The 15356-nt window shown below is 50.1% G+C and overlaps 1 protein-coding gene across 15 annotated transcripts in view; it reads left to right on the forward strand.

Moving 5' to 3' along the window:
• Positions 1-15356, forward strand: part of SRCIN1 (SRC kinase signaling inhibitor 1) — a 712759-nt gene that overhangs the window by 364554 nt on the left and 332849 nt on the right. For 2 of the 15 annotated variants that reach the window (XM_089690027.1, XM_089690028.1), the window contains exon 1: positions 5586-5895. The exons of the other annotated variants lie outside the window; for them this stretch is intronic. The gene's annotated coding sequence lies outside the window, so the exon portion shown is untranslated. Of the gene's footprint in view, positions 1-5585; positions 5896-15356 lie in introns of those variants that run through there. 15 annotated transcript variants of the gene reach the window in all.

The raw sequence follows: 15356 nt of genomic DNA on the forward strand, positions 1-15356 counted from the left end.
TGGGGAAGGGGTGTCCATACTGAGGGGTCCATACTGGGGAAGGAGTGTCCCTACTGAGGGGTCTGTACTGGGGAAAGGGTGTCCGTACTGGGGAAGGGGTGTCTATGCTGAGGGGTCTGTACTGGGGAAGGGGTTCCCGTACTGAGGGGTCTGTACTGGGGAAGGGGTGTCCATACTGAGGGGTCTGTAGTGAAGGGGTGTCTGTACTGAGGGGTCCATACTGGGGAAGGGGTGTTCGTAATGGAGAAGGGATGTCCGTACTGAGGGGTGCATACTGGGGAAGGGGTGTCTGTACTGAGGGGTCTGTAGTGAAGGGGTGTCCGTACTGAGGGGTCCATACTGGGGAAGGGGTTTCCCTACTGAGGGGTCCGTACTGGGGAAGGGGTGTCCGTGCTTAGGGGTCTGTACTGGGGAAGGGGTGTCTGCACTGAGAGGTCTGTACTCAGGAAGTGGTGTCCGTACTGAGAGGTCCGTACTGGGGAAGGGGTGTCCATACTGGGGAACGGGTGTCCGTGCTGAGGGTTCTGTATTGGAGAAGGGGTGTCCGTACTGAGGGGTTTGTACTGGGGAAGGGGTTTCCGTACTGAGGTGTCCGTACTGGGGAAGGGGTGTCCATACTGAGGGGTCTGTACTGGGGAAGGGGTGTCCGTACTGAGGTGTGCGTAGTGAAGGGGTGTCTGTACTCAGGGGTCCATACTGGGGAAGGGGTGTCTGTAGTGGAGAAGGGGCGTCCGTACTGAGGGGTCTGTACTGGGGAAGGGTTGTCCGTACTGAGGGGTCTGTAGTGAAGGGGTGTTCGTACATAGGGGTCCGTACTGGGGAAGCGGTTTCTGTACTGAGGGGTCCATAGTAAAGGGGTGTTCGTACTGAGGGGTCCGTACTGGGGAAGCGGTTTCTGTACTGAGGGGTCCGTTCTTGGGAATGGGTGTCCATACTGAGGGGTCTGTACTGGGGAAGGGGTGTCCGTATTGAGGGGTCTGTAGTGAAGGTGTGTCTGTAATGAGGGGTCCGTACTGGGGAAGGGGTGTACGTAGTGGAGAAGGGGTGTCCGTACTTAGGGGTCTGTACTGGGGAAGGGGTGTCCATACTGAGGGGTCCATTGTGAAGAAGTGTCCATACTGAGGGGTCCGTAGTGAAGGGGTGTCCGTACTGAGGGGTCCGTAATCCGTACTGGAGAAGGGGTGTTAGTACTGAGGGGTCCGTACTGGGGAATGGGCGTCCGTACTGAGGGGTCCGTACTGGGGAAGGGATGTCCGTACTGAGGGGTCCGTACTTGGTGGAGGGGTGTCCGTACTGAGAGATCCGTGCTGGGGAAGGGGTGTCTGTACTGAGGGGTCCGTACTGGGGAAAGGGTGTTCGTACTGAGGGGTCCGTACTGGGGAAGGGGTGTCCGTACTGAGGGGTCCGTACTGGAGAAGGGGTGTTCGTACTGAGGGGTCCGTACTGGGGAAGGGGTGTTCGTACTGAGTGGTCCGTACTGGGTAGAGGGGTGTTCGTACTGAGGGGTTCGTACTGGGGAAGGATTGTCCGTACTGAGGGGTCCGTAGTGAAGTGGTGTTCGTACTGAGGGGTCCGTACTGGGGAAGCGGTTTCCGTATTGAGGGGTCCGTAGTGAAGGGGTGTTCGTACTGAGGGGTCCGTAGTAAAGGTGTTTCTGTAATGAGGGGTCCATACTGGGGAAGGGGTGTACGTAGTGGAGAAGGGGTGTCCGTACTTAGGGGTCTGTACTGGGGAAGGGGTGTCCGTACTGAGGGGTCCGTAGTGAAGGGGTGTCCGTACTGAGGGGTCCGTAATCCGTACTGAGGGGTCCGTCATCCGTACTGGAGAAGGGGTGTTAGTACTGAGGGGTCCGTACTGGGGAAGGGGTGTCCGTACTGAGGGGTCCGTACTTGGTGGAGGGGTGTCCGTACTGAGGGGTCCGTGCTGGGGAATGGCTGTCCGTACTGAGGGGTCCGTGCTGGGGAAAGGGTGTTCATACTGAGGGGTCCGTACTGGGGAAGGAGTGTCCGTACTGAGGGGTCCGTACTGGGGAAGGGGTGTTCGTACTGAGGGGTCCGTACTGGGGAAGGGGTGTTCGTACTGAGGGGTCCGTACTGGGGAAGCGGTTTCTATACTGAGGGGTCCGTACTGGGTGGAGGGGTGTTCGTACTGAGGGGTTCGTACTGGGGAAGGGGTGTCCGTACTGAGGGGTCCGTAGTGAAGGGGTGTCCGTACTGAGGGGTCCGTAATCCGTACTGAGGGGTCCGTCATCCGTACTGGAGAAGGGGTGTTAGTACTGAGGTGTCCGTACTGGGGAAGGGGTGTCCGTACTGAGGGGTCCGTACTGGGGAAGGGGTGTCCGTACTGAGGGGTCCGTACTTGGTGGAGGGGTGTCCGTACTGAGGGGTCCGTGCTGGGGAATGGGTGTCCGTACTGAGGGGTCCGTGCTGGGGAAAGGGTGTTCATACTGAGGGGTCCGTACTGGGGAAGGAGTGTCCGTACTGAGGGGTCCGTACTGGGGAAGGGGTGTTCGTACTGAGGGGTCCGTACTGGGGAAGGGGTGTTCGTACTGAGGGGTCCGTACTGGGGAAGCGGTTTCCATACTGAGGGGTCCGTACTGGGTGGAGGGGTGGTCGTACTGAGGGGTTCGTACTGGGGAAGGGGTGTCCGTACTGAGGGGTCCGTACTGGGGAAGGGGTGTCCGTGCTTAGTGGTCTGTACTGTGGAAGGGGTGTCCGCACTGAGAGGTTCGTACTCGGGAAGGGGTGTCCGTACTGAGAGGTCCGTACTGGGGAAGCGATTTCCGTACTGAGGGGACCGTACTGGGTGGAGGGGTGTTCGTACTGAGGGGTTCGTACTGGGGAAGGGGTGTCCGTACTGAGGGGTCCGTACTGGGTGGAGGGTTGTCCATGCTGAGGGGTCAGTACTGGGGAAGGGGTGAACATGCTGAGGGGTCCGTACTGGGCAAGGAGTGTCCACACTGAGAGGTCCGTACTGGGGAAGGGTTGTCCGTACTGAGGGGTCTGTACTGGGGAAAGGGTGTCCGTAGTGAGGGGTCTGTACTGGGGAAAGGGTGTCCGTAGTGAGGGGTCTGTACTGGAGAGGGGTTGTCCATGCTAAGGGGTCCATACTGGGGAAGGGGTGTCCGCATTGAGAGGTCCGTACTGGGGAAGGGGTGTCCGTACTGAAGGGTCCGTACTGGGGATGGGGTGTAAGGGGTGTCCGTTGTAGAGAAGGGGTGTCCGTACTGAGGGGTCTGTACTGGGGAAGGGGTGTCCGTAACTGAGGGGTCCGTACTAGGGAAGGGGTGTCTGTACTGAGGGGTCTATACTGGAGAAGGGTTGTCCATACTGAGGGGTCTGTACTGGGGAAGGGGTGTCCGCACTGAGAGGTCCGTACTGGGGAAGGGGTGTCCGTACTGAAGGGTCCATACTGGGGAAGGGGTGTAAGGGGTGTCCGTAGTGGAGAAGGGGTGTCCGTACTGTGGGGTCCCTACTGGGGAAGAGGTGTCCGTACTAAGGGGTCTGTACTGGGGAAGGGGTGTTCATTCTTAGGGGTCCGTACTGGGGAAGGGGTGTCCATGCTGAGGGGTCAGTACTGGGGAAGGAGTGTCTGCACTGAGAGGTCCGTACTGTGGAAGGGGTGTCCGTACTGAGGCGTCCATACTGGGGAAGGAGTGTCCCTACTGAGGGGTCTGTACTGGGGAAAGGGTGTCCGTACTGGGGAAGGGGTGTCCATGCTGAGGGGTCTGTAGTGGAGAAGGGGTGTCTGTACTGAGGGGTCTGTAGTGGGGAAGGGTTGTCCGTACTAAGGGGTCTGTACTGGGGAAGGGGTGTCCGTACTGAGGGGTCTGTAGTGAAGGGGTGTCCGTACTGAGGGGTCTGTATTAGGGAAGGTTTGTCCGTACTGAGGGGTCCATACTGGGGAAGGGGTGTTCGTAGTGGAGAAGGGATGTCCGTACTGAGGGGTCCATACTGGGGAAGGGGTGTCCATACTGAGGGGTCCATAGTGAAGGGGTCTCCGTACTGAGGGGTCCGTACTGGGGAAGAGGTGTCCATGCTGAGGGGACTGTACTGGGGAAGGGGTGTCTGCACTGAGAGGTCCGTACTCGGGAAGGGGTGTCCGTACTGAGGGGTTCGTACTGGGGAAGGAATTTCCATACTGAGGGGTCCGTACTTTGGAAGGGGTGTCCGTACTGAGGGGTCTGTACTGGGGAAGGGGTGTCCGTACTGAGGGGTGCGTAGTGAAGGAATGTCTGTACTCAGGGGTCCGTACTGGGGAAGGGGTGTCTGTAGTGGAGAAGGGGCGTCCGTACTGAGGGTTCTGTACTGGGGAAGGGTTGTCTGTACTGAGGGGTCCGTAGTGAATGGTGTTCGTACTGAGGGGTCCGTACTCGGGAAGCGGTTTCCGTACTGAGGGGTCCGTTCTGGGGAAGGGGTGTCCATACTGAGGGGTCTGTACTGGGGAAGGGGTGTCCGTATTGAGGGGTCTGTAGTGAAGGTGTGTCTGTAATGAGGGGTCCGTACTGGGGAAGGGGTGTACGTAGTGGAGAAGGGGTGTCCGTACTTAGGGGTCTGTACTGGGGAAGGGGTGTCCGTACTGAGGGGTCCATTGTGAAGAGGTGTCCATACTGAGGGGTCCGTAGTGAAGGGGTGTCCGTACTGAGGGGTCCGTAGTCCGTACTGGGTAAGGGGTGTTAGCACTGAGGGGTCCGTACTGGGGAAGGGGTTTCCGTACTGAGGGGTCCGTGCTGGGGAAGGGGTGTCCGTACTGAGGGGTCCGTGCTGGGGAAGGGGTGTCCGTACTGAGGGGTCCGTGCTGGGGAAGGGGTGACCGTACTGAGGGGTTGGTACTGGGGAAGGGGTGTCCGTACTGAGGGGTCCGTGCTGGGGAAGGGTTGTCCGTACTGAGGGGTCCGTGCTGGCGAAGTGGTTTCTGTACTGAGGGGTCCATACTGGGGAAGGGGTGTTCGTACTGAGGGGTCCGTTGTGTGGAAGGAGTGTTCGTACTGGGGAAGGGGTGTCCGTACTGAGGGGTCCGTACTGGGGAAGGGGTGTCCGTACTGAGGAAGGGGTGTCCGTAGTGAGGGGTCCGTACCGGGGAAGGGGTTTCCGTACTGAGGGGTCCGTACTGGGGAAGGGGTGTCCGTACTGAGGGGTCCGTACTGGGGAAGGGGTGTTCGTACTGAGGGGTCCGTACTGGGGAAGGGGTGTTCGTACTGAGGGGTCCGTACTGGGGAAGGGGTGTTCGTACTGAGGGGTCCATAGTGAGGGGAGGGTGTAGAACTAAGGTGGACTGGTTCTTATCTAGAGAAGGAGGAGGGTTGTGAGCTGCCGGAGAATATTGGAAGCAGGCAGGCCCTCCAGTGAGGAAGAATTGGCGGAAAAGTAGATGACATTGTAAGAAGTGTGAGGGCTGTATTTATTTGGTGTCCGTGTCCAGCAGTGAGTGAAGTTTGCAGTGTTGCACCGCAAGACCGGGCAGTGACCATCCACCTCCAGTCAGGGGCTCTCATCTTTATACAGACTGTACAGGTGTGGGAGGAGCCACGGCCGCCCCTGTCTGGGTGGAATAAACCGTCCGAAGCCCCTCCCCCCGCGGATGGATGAAGCTGCCTGAGCCTCTGGATCTGCATTCCTTGGATCCCTCCCCTCCGCCAGTGACAGCGGAGTGTGCCCGAGCTCATCGTCGTAGTATGGGCTCCTGGGCAGGCATCGCTCGGTGCAGCAAGGTGCCAGGAGACAGGTGGAGTCGGGTTACCACGGCAACCACATCCTTGTAAGGCAGGCAGGAGAGCGCAGCAAAGGTCAGGCGGGCGGTGTGGCTGGACGGAGAGTGATGTGATATCAGTATGGCCTGTCGTCATGTCCACCGAGGTGTCGCCGCTGATGGATTAGCAGTGGATGCAGGAATCCGGTAAGGTGGGGAGGGGGGGACTGATCACTTCCCCCGCCCCTTCTCCTTCCATCTCCTGGAGCGGCGGTGTCAGGACTTCCCTGTGCCCCCAGCCTCTGCAACATGTTTATGTGTGGGGGGGCGGACAGGTAGACTGCAGTGTGTGTGTGTTGTACATGTACCTGCCTGCTGTGTCCTCCAACAAGGCATTGCCCAGCCATCACCCCCACATCAGTCCTATGACTGAGGAGCCCTCTGTCCATCCTTCATACCCAGTCCCATAGAAAGCGTACATTGTGCCCGGAGCTACCCCCTGCCACCCTCCACTCTGGATGACAGGCAGTGATGAAGGGGGCACTTGTCTAGACTGGCGTATGCTGCCACGTACGTGTCATGCCCACCTTACCATGGATCTGGAGGGGTGACATTTCCCTCCTGTGTGAACACCTTGGATGTCACCAGTGACACTGCGCTTTACATCCAATCTTGTCAGAAGATGCGTTTACAACCGAAGCAAGTCTTTGTCTTGTTTGATATATGGCAGGCATTCATACACACTCACATCAGTCTCTGCCAGAGGAGCTTACAATCTAACATTCATCCATACACATACTAGGGCCAATTAACCCATGAGTGTGTGTGTGTGTGGGGGGGGACCATAGTCATTCCATGCAGGTAGTGTCCTAGTTGGGGGGGGGGGGGTTAAACCAAGGACCCCACTGCTGCAAGACAGGAGTGCTAACTTCTAAGCCACTATTCTAAGGACTCTTTCACACTAGCACTGCTGTCTGAAGAGCAATCCACATTCAGATTGTTCTTCAGAGAGCATTTGAAAGGCGGTGAGGAGGCATTGTATCACCTCCGCACTGCCTGCTTTAACCCCTTGGACTCTGCGGTTGTGGGGCAGTTTCAGATCAGACCCTCTCACTTAAAGTCAGAAAAAAAAGAAAAGCCTTCCCCCTGCAAGTTAAGAGCAGAATGTGTCAGTATGCACTGCATATTAGCACATCATGACAGACTTACCTTAAAACAGATCCCTCCAGACTTACCTTAAAATGGATCCATCCTCCGGGCTCACAGGTTCCAGCCCTTTGAATGGCTGAGCCATGATGACATCACTCCTGCGCATGCGCACAGAAGCCACAGTCACGGCACAGTGCTCTGCAGAGGCAGGATATTCAGTATGCTGTCCCTTCAGTGTGCATGTACTGGTGACATCCCCGGCATATTTGGGAGATGTTCCTTGTGCCTACAGGTAAGTTTTATGATACGATTATCTCTAGGTACCTGTAGCTACAAGTCACCAAGTGGTGTTTGCTACCACTTTAAAGAGAAAGGGAGCCAATTGGGTATAATTCCTGCCATAGTATGTGTACTCCCCCATCCACTGCCTCTGCAGCTAAAGGGGGGGGGGGCAGTTGGGGGCTGTAAAACCATGGCTTAACTGTGGGGTTTTACTGCTCCCCTCCAAGCATTAGTGTAAGCAAGCCCTTAAATCCAATGTTTTTGTTACCTGTATTTATTACCCAATGATCGGGGATTTACTAAATCTGGAGCACTCAGAATCTGATACAGCTGTGCATGGTAACCAATCAGCTTCTAACTTCAGCTTGTTCAGTTAAGCTTTGACAATAAAACCTGGAAGCTGATTGGTCTCTATGCAGAGTTGCATCAGATTTTGTATGCTCCAGTTTTAGTAAATCTTCCTGAATGCTTTACATCAGCCTATCTCAACCTTTTCAGCACAGAGGAGCCCTTGAATTAACTTTCCTGTCTCAGGGAACCTCTGCTGAAAATGCCTAGATCTGCAACTCATGATACATTCGTGTGCTGATCAGTGGGAAGAATGCTCCTTACACTTGTGGTCACTGGGAAGAAAGACCTCTTTAAAAACAACAGTGGTGTCAGTACGAGCTTTTCCAAGAGGCAGAAATTGCTCATTGCTCAAGGAACGCCTAGCAACCTCTGGAGGAACCCTGGAGTTCCATGGAACCCAGGTTCAGAACCCCAACTTTACATAGTCCCAGTTCTTTTAGCTCTTGTCCCCAAAATGTAAGGAGTCCAATAAGCTACCAGTGTGTTCTGAATTGTTGTTAAAATCCCATACAAACACGGGTAGAAGTTGCATCCCTAAAGCAGAACTCTGGAAACAACTAATATTGACTTTAGAATGGTAGGAAACTCAGATTTAAAATTTTTACCTACAGGTAAGCTTTTAATAAGTCTTACCTCTAGGTGCAATGAATATCTCCTGAACTTGTGCTGTTTAGGAGATATTCTTATCGGTTCTAGGCAGTGACGTCACGGCGCATGCACAGCAATGCTCTTCTGTGAATGCAGAGTGTCGTGCTGTGATGATGACTCCCATGCTTATATGTGGGAGTGATGTCATTGTGACCTGGCCATTCAAATGGCTGGAGATTGCAAACCCAGAAGGAAGACCAGGCGAAGGTGGGAGCCCCACCAACATTTTCTGCACATGCTCTGTAGTAATGTCACTGCTACTTTTACAAGGTGATATCTTGGTTTGCAAAAGCATTTGGTGCTTACAAAGCGGATTTATGCCCTGTGTTGCTGTTGAAGAATATATTTCAATGAAAGTTTTTGTGCTTTAATGCAGAAAGTGTCTCAGCTGGGATTCAAACTGAGGATCCAGCTGTTCTAGCTTTATAGCCCATCCCCAGGGAAGGGAAGAAGCCTTCCTTACAGTGTCCCCCCCCCCCCCGTGCTAGGGTTAAATGCTCATTTAAGTCTAGAGGCAGAAAAAGCACTTTTACTTCCCTCTTCTTTCCCGGCAGCTGAACTTCTCCTCTACCCCCTATATTCCAACAATGGACTGTCTGCTGGCGTCCTTGTGTCCAGTGCTGGGCTTCGGCCAATACATTAGTCTTGAAGCGGACCTTCACCCTAAACAAATGGCACTTTTTTTGGGGGTGGGGGGTACCTGGTTTTGACAGGTACCCACTCCTACGTCCGCTAAGATTACCTAGGTGATTCAATTCAAGTGGAAGTTCTCCTTCCTTCCCCTCCCATCAATATGGTCAACATATTTCCTCACACGCTTGGATTGCTTTTCAGAGGAGCAGTAGTGCCTGCTACATTTGTGAGCGAGCCCTTATTTGCATGCGGCAGCGACACCGTTGGGGCTCCTTCACACTTGCTGCTTTTGGTGGGTGCTACCGCCTGCCAATCCAGATCCAATCAAATAAATGGGGCCACTCTGCAAGCACCCCACAATTGCATGCTTCTGTGGGGTCCAAGGGGTTAAAGCAGGTGGTTAGAAAGCAACACAACCCCTTGTTTGCTGTACTGCACAAGGTTGCAGGGCACTCGAATGGGTCATGCTTGGCGGGTGCTACACCCACCAACCATGACAGGATGTATAGCTCCTGCTGCGGATGTGACATGTTTACACCCCTGACCACTGCAGCTAAAGGGGGTGCGGTTGGGTGGTGGTAAAAACACATCCTAACAATGGGGTTCCCCCCCAAACTGCAAATGTAACTGAACCTTTACTGTTCTAAGCTCCCTATAGGGCTGCTTTCACACTGATGTGATGCGGTTTACCTGCACAGCGGGTGCAGTGCATTTGCAACGTTTCTGGGCTAGCTGTGCTCTGCCATAGGCTTCTTGTATATCCTGCAGGTGTGGTGCACTTTCTGAAAGCACACCAAAACTCCTGCATTCAGCCATGTACCAAACCCGAAGGATATAATAGAAGTCTATGGCTAAATGCAGAAAAACTGCAGGTACACTGCACTGCACCTGCGCTGCACGGAAACTGCAGCACATCACTGTGAAAGCAGCCCTATACTATTATGCCCAGTGTATTGCTTCACACTGACCTGAAGATCTTTTCTTTCCTGCTACTGGCACCACTCTGGAGACCACTATCCGGGATAAGAGGGAAGTAGTCCCTCTGCATTGCACTGTGTTTGATGCTCTGGGTTGGCAGGTCAGCAAACCTAGACTGTGATCTACCAATCACCAGGCCACAATCTATGGTAGATCATGATCTATGGGTTGCTGACCACTGTCTACCTTTATGTGTTTTCTGCAATGGCGAATTAACACTTTTAAGTATTTAAAAACTGTACTAAACTATTTTAAGAGTTAGCTGGAGTTCTCTTTTAAATCAATAGGTTTAGTTAGGCTTTAAATTAAAACTGAAGTATGGACTTAAAAAAAAAAGTATACTTTAGTGATCTGTTGGTTTAAAATTGGTCCCAGGAGTACAGAATGAACTGCACTCCCATGACCTACAGGAGAAGTATAGCCAAAAAAGCTTTGCCTATACTTCTCATTTATAGGTTTTCCAAAACAGTTACATTCAAGGCATGTCCTGATCACATGTGCAGCACCATGGCAACTGCAAAGCAAAGAAGACAAGATGGCAGCTTGCTTGGCTGTTAAGGAAAGGAGAGTTTAGTTCCGCTTTAGGTCAGGTCCATCTAATTCTTGTAATGCACCTAAAACTATCCTCTCCCCAGACTGACAATGCTGTTGTCCAAAGGTGTCTCTGATGCTCCTCCATCATGAGTGGAGACTCTCTGTGTTACTGGCTGGACCAATAAAAGCCTATAAAAAGAAGGCTAATGCAGCCACAACATCTAAGGATTAGTAAGCTGCAGTATATTATGTTTTAGTTTTTGGGTTCAATACCACTTTAACCTATGCAGTGCAGGGGCAGCCCTACTCCAAGAAAGGTTTTTTTGTTTCCTCCGGAGTTCAGCTTTAACAATTCATTAATTGTGCAATATTTTCTAGTTATTTATACATGACACCAATATTATAAGTAGAGCCTATAATGAGAACGTCATATAGTTGTATACAGTGATCAACAAATTGTAACTAAAATGAAGCCAGTCCAGTTCATTTTATAGGATGAAGGTGGCAGCTGCTACATAAATTGTTTAAAAAAATAATAATAAAGTCTATATTTTTTTTTTCCTGGTTCACACTAGAGCGTACCTTTTTGTCTTTTTACATGTTTCCTTTCGAATTACTCAAATCCCTAAATGTTATCAGCTCTCCTGCATGTTCCCCAACTTGGACGAGCCGACGTATTCATCAGTGGGCTCACAAAGACGTGGCACTGTCACACCATGTTCAGTATGTATTTTTCTTCCATTGAGCCTCAGCATTCACAGGCTGACTTTTCCTTGCCAAGTCGATTGTTTTACATTTCACGCTTTACATTTGATAAAACCATGCACGAATCTTGTGGGCTAAAGACAAACACATTACCAGAAAATAATATAGTAGGAGGTTCTGGCTAGGGGCCAAAATCCAGATGGAGTGACGGCTCGGCCCAGTAGACTAGGGAATGAAGTACAGCTTTTACTGAAGGGCTCGTTCACACTGTCTACAGTGACCTGTGTTTTTTCCACTCTGGATAAATGCAGGTCACCACAGAGCATTACAATGCTGTGCAATGACATGACATGAAGGAAGTGTCACTATATGACTTTTCAAATAAAGTACAAAAAACAAAAAAAAACTGGGAACTTGCATGGTGCAGCTCCCTGCTGGATCGGACTTTGACAGCTGTCCACATGCTAAAACACTGCATTTTGCTGTATTGGCCAACTGTATTTCCATGTTTGCAGTCAAATTTCAGAGTCCTTCCAGATCTAAATGAGCATTTAACTCTTGCATTGTAGTGGCAATGTAACACCCAAGCCTTGAGATCTTCAGCCCATTGTCAGTATAGACAGTCCTGCAGCTGGCCATCTAGTTTACAAATGATAATGGACATCTTCCAGCACAGTACAGACAGAGTTCATTATGGAAGACATAACTTAGCAGCCCCTCCTCAACTTTACATAGACAGTTTCTAGTTACATTTCTGGTTGAACTGGATCATAAATGAATATATATTTGTATTTATATAGCCATAATAAATATGCATACCCTTTCCCCCATCCCAAATTACATGTTTTCAGACATTAGACAATCAATTAAAAATAATAAACTCCTGGGCATAATCCGTTTGTTGTAACGAGATTTATCATAGTCGTGTGAAAATGTCGAAGTGGATGATTCATAAACTGGAACTCTAGCTCCACAGCTAAATACACAGCTGTAATAGCGGTACAGTATATAGTGCACAGTGCATCCAGAAAGTATTCACAGCGCTTAACTTTCGCCACATTTCGTTATGTTACAGCCTTATTCCAAAATGGATTAAATTCACTTTTTGCCTCAACATTCTACAAACAATACCCTATAATGACAACGTGAAAGAAGTTCATTTTGAAATCTTTGCAATTTATTAAAAATAAAAAACAAAAAACACATGTACATAGGTATTCACAGCCTTTGCCATGACACTCAAAATTGAGCTCTGGTGCATCCTGTTCCACTGATCATCCTTGAGATGTTCCCACAACTTGATTTGGAGTCCACCTGTGGGAAATTCAGTTGATTGGACATGATTAGGAAAGGCATAAACCTGTCTATATAAGGTCCCACAGTCAACAGTGCATGTCAGAGCACAAACCAAGCCGTGAAGTCCAAGGAATTGTCCATAGATCTCCGAGACAGGATTGTATCAAGGCACAGATCTGGGGAATGGTACAGAAAAATTTCTGCAGCATTGAAGGTCCCAATGAGCACAGTGGCCTCCATCATCTGTAAATGGAAGAAGTTTTAACCACCAGATAACTTCCTAGAGCAGGCTGCCTGGCCAAAATGGGCGATTGAGGGAGAAGGGCCTTAGCCAGAGAGGTAACCAAGCACCCGATGGTCACTCTGAAAGAGCTCCAGCGTTTCTCTGTGGAGAGTGGAGAACTTTCCAGAAGAACAACCATCTCTGCAGCACTCTACCAATCAGGCCTGTATGGTAGAGTGGCCAGACGGAAGCCACTCCTCAGTAAAAGGCAAATGGCAGCCCACCTGGAGTTTGCCAAAAGGCACCTGAGGGACTCTCAGACCATGAGAAACAAAACTCTCTGGTCTGATGGAACAAAGATTGAACTCTTTGGCCTGAATGCCAAGCGTCATGTCTGGAGGAAGCCAGGCACCGCTCACCACCTGGCCAATACCATCCCTACAGTGAAGCATGGTGGTGGCAGCATTATGCTGTGGGGATGTTTTTCAGCGGAAGGAACTGGGAGACTAGTCAGGATTGAAGGAAAGATAAATGCAGCAATTTACAAAGACATCCTTGATGAAAACCTGTTCCAGTGCGCTCTGGACCTTAGACTGGGGCGACGGTTCATCTTTCAACAGGGCAGCGACCCTAAGCACACAGCCCACATAACAAAGAAGTGGCTACAGGCCAACTCTGTGAATGTGTTGGAGTGGCCAGCAAGAGCCCAGACTTAAACCCAATTGAACATCTTTGGAGAGATCTGAAAATGGCTGTGCACCGATGCTCCCCATCCAACTTGATGGAACTTGAGAGGTACTGCAAAGAAGAAAGGGAGAAATTGCCCACAAATAGGTGTGCCAAGCTTGTAGCATCATACTCAAAACTACTTGAGGCTGTAATTTGTGCTAAGGGCTCGTTCACACTTGACTTTATTTCTAACTGTTGCCAAATGCCCCTATAGCGTTTGACAAGCGTTAGACAGGTGTTTGTGAAGTGTTTTTAATGCTCCGCAAACGCTCCCAAAATGCCCTATGCGCGGTTTTGAGGTGGTTGATAGGCGTTTGCCAAGCAGTAAAACTGCACCACAAACTCCTATAATGAAGTTTAAATGGTATTAACGTTCCACAAACGCCTCGCAACCGCACCACAAACACCGGCCGGGCGTTTGCAGAGCGGCACCGTAGACTTGAATGGGAGGCTTCAACTCCTCCTGACCCGACCAGAGGCGTCAGTTTTGCCGCGATGCTAACGCTTCCGTGTGAACAGCACTGTGTGCTGCCATGTGCAGAATTTTCTGCTGACAAAGCTAGTTTGAACGTAGCCTAAAGGTGCTTCTACAAAATATTGAGCAAAGACTGTGAATACTTGTGTACATGTGGATTTTTATTTTGAATAAATTGCAAAGATTTCAAAACAAACTTCTTTCACATTTTCATTATGGGGTATTGTTTGTAGAATGTTGAGGAAAAAAATGACTGTAATCCATTTTGGAATAAGGCTGTAACATAACAAAATGTGGCAAAAGTTAAGCGCTGTGAATACTTTCTGGATGCACTATGTGTACTGTCCTACCTGCCAGATACCTTGTGCTTCACATGCTGCATGGCCAGGTCAGTGATGTCACTTTCATTATTGCAGCTTTTTGGTTTCTGGTGTTACATGCTTGCTTTTTGAACCTGGACAGATCATCATGTTGTAAACTGCCAAAATATTTCCCAGCCCTCAGTGTCTGAAAGCATCCTAATTTGCCAGCACTCTGCAGTGGAATAAAACCTGATTGGCAAACAGTGCACAACCTCATCATCCCAGTCTCAGATTTTTTTTTTTTTACAGGGAGTTGATCTAAGGGCTTATGAGGTTGGGAGGTGTAGTTAAGCCACACTTTTATCATCCCCAACTGCTACTCCCTTTAGCTGCAGGGGCAGCGGCTTGGGTGTATGCAAGCTACGTCAGTAATAATACCCCATGTTGCAAGTGCTGCACAACCAGGTGCAATGCATGCAGTTGCGGCACACTAGTGCAGTGATTAAGGCGTTAAACCAGGTGGTGAGGAGGCGACGCACCAGAAACATTACGTGCTATCAGCTCATGGTTACCATGAGCGCCACTCCACTGGTCAGCCAACGGGAATTGTCCACATCAAGCAGTAAATTGAAAACCCAGAAGAAGTACTTCTCCAAGAAATACACAGTGAGGAGAACAACCTGGTATTGGATGATCACTTGATCGTGGGTTCAAGCATAGGATGAGGAACTTATCCCCATCAGCAAGGAGACAATGTGCCTTACGAAGGGAGGATCTAAAGAAAATATCAGCAAAACTCAAACATAATGTCAAACTCTCTTATTGAAGTCTATGGAATCCAAATCCATCTAAATGTGGGAATCGTTTTTGGAAGATATCAAGTGCAGATGTATCTGGGGAGGATACACCCCGTCTTTAAATCTTGTTTGACTCTTTAGCCATACCAGCAAAGAGTCCACTCCATCTGGTGAGTGGGGATTGTATGGTCAATCACGGATGGTGTGAGCACTTTTTAAAGATTTTGTTGAGCACTATTTCTGGGATTGGAGCAGATTTTTATATTTGGTACTTTTTTTTTTTTGTTGGACTTTTTACACATAAAAAAAATGTATATTTTTTTTGCACTGTGGAGTGTTTATATTCATAGTAATAATAGACTGTTGGACTGTTGGAGAACAGATGAGTATTCCTGACCTTAGTATTATTTATTTATTTATTTATTATAGGTACTTGTATAGCGCCATCAATTTACGCAGCGCTTTACACATATATATATATATATATATATATATATATATATATACTTTAGTATCACTTTAACGCATGCACCTGGGAGCGCCGCAATCGGTATGTCGCCTGGACA

Source organism: Staurois parvus, unplaced genomic scaffold (assembly GCF_062004578.1).
Source record: "Staurois parvus isolate SC_StPar_1 unplaced genomic scaffold, SC_StPar_1.0 ptg000511l, whole genome shotgun sequence".
In the NCBI taxonomy this organism is placed as follows: Eukaryota; Metazoa; Chordata; class Amphibia; order Anura; family Ranidae; genus Staurois; species Staurois parvus.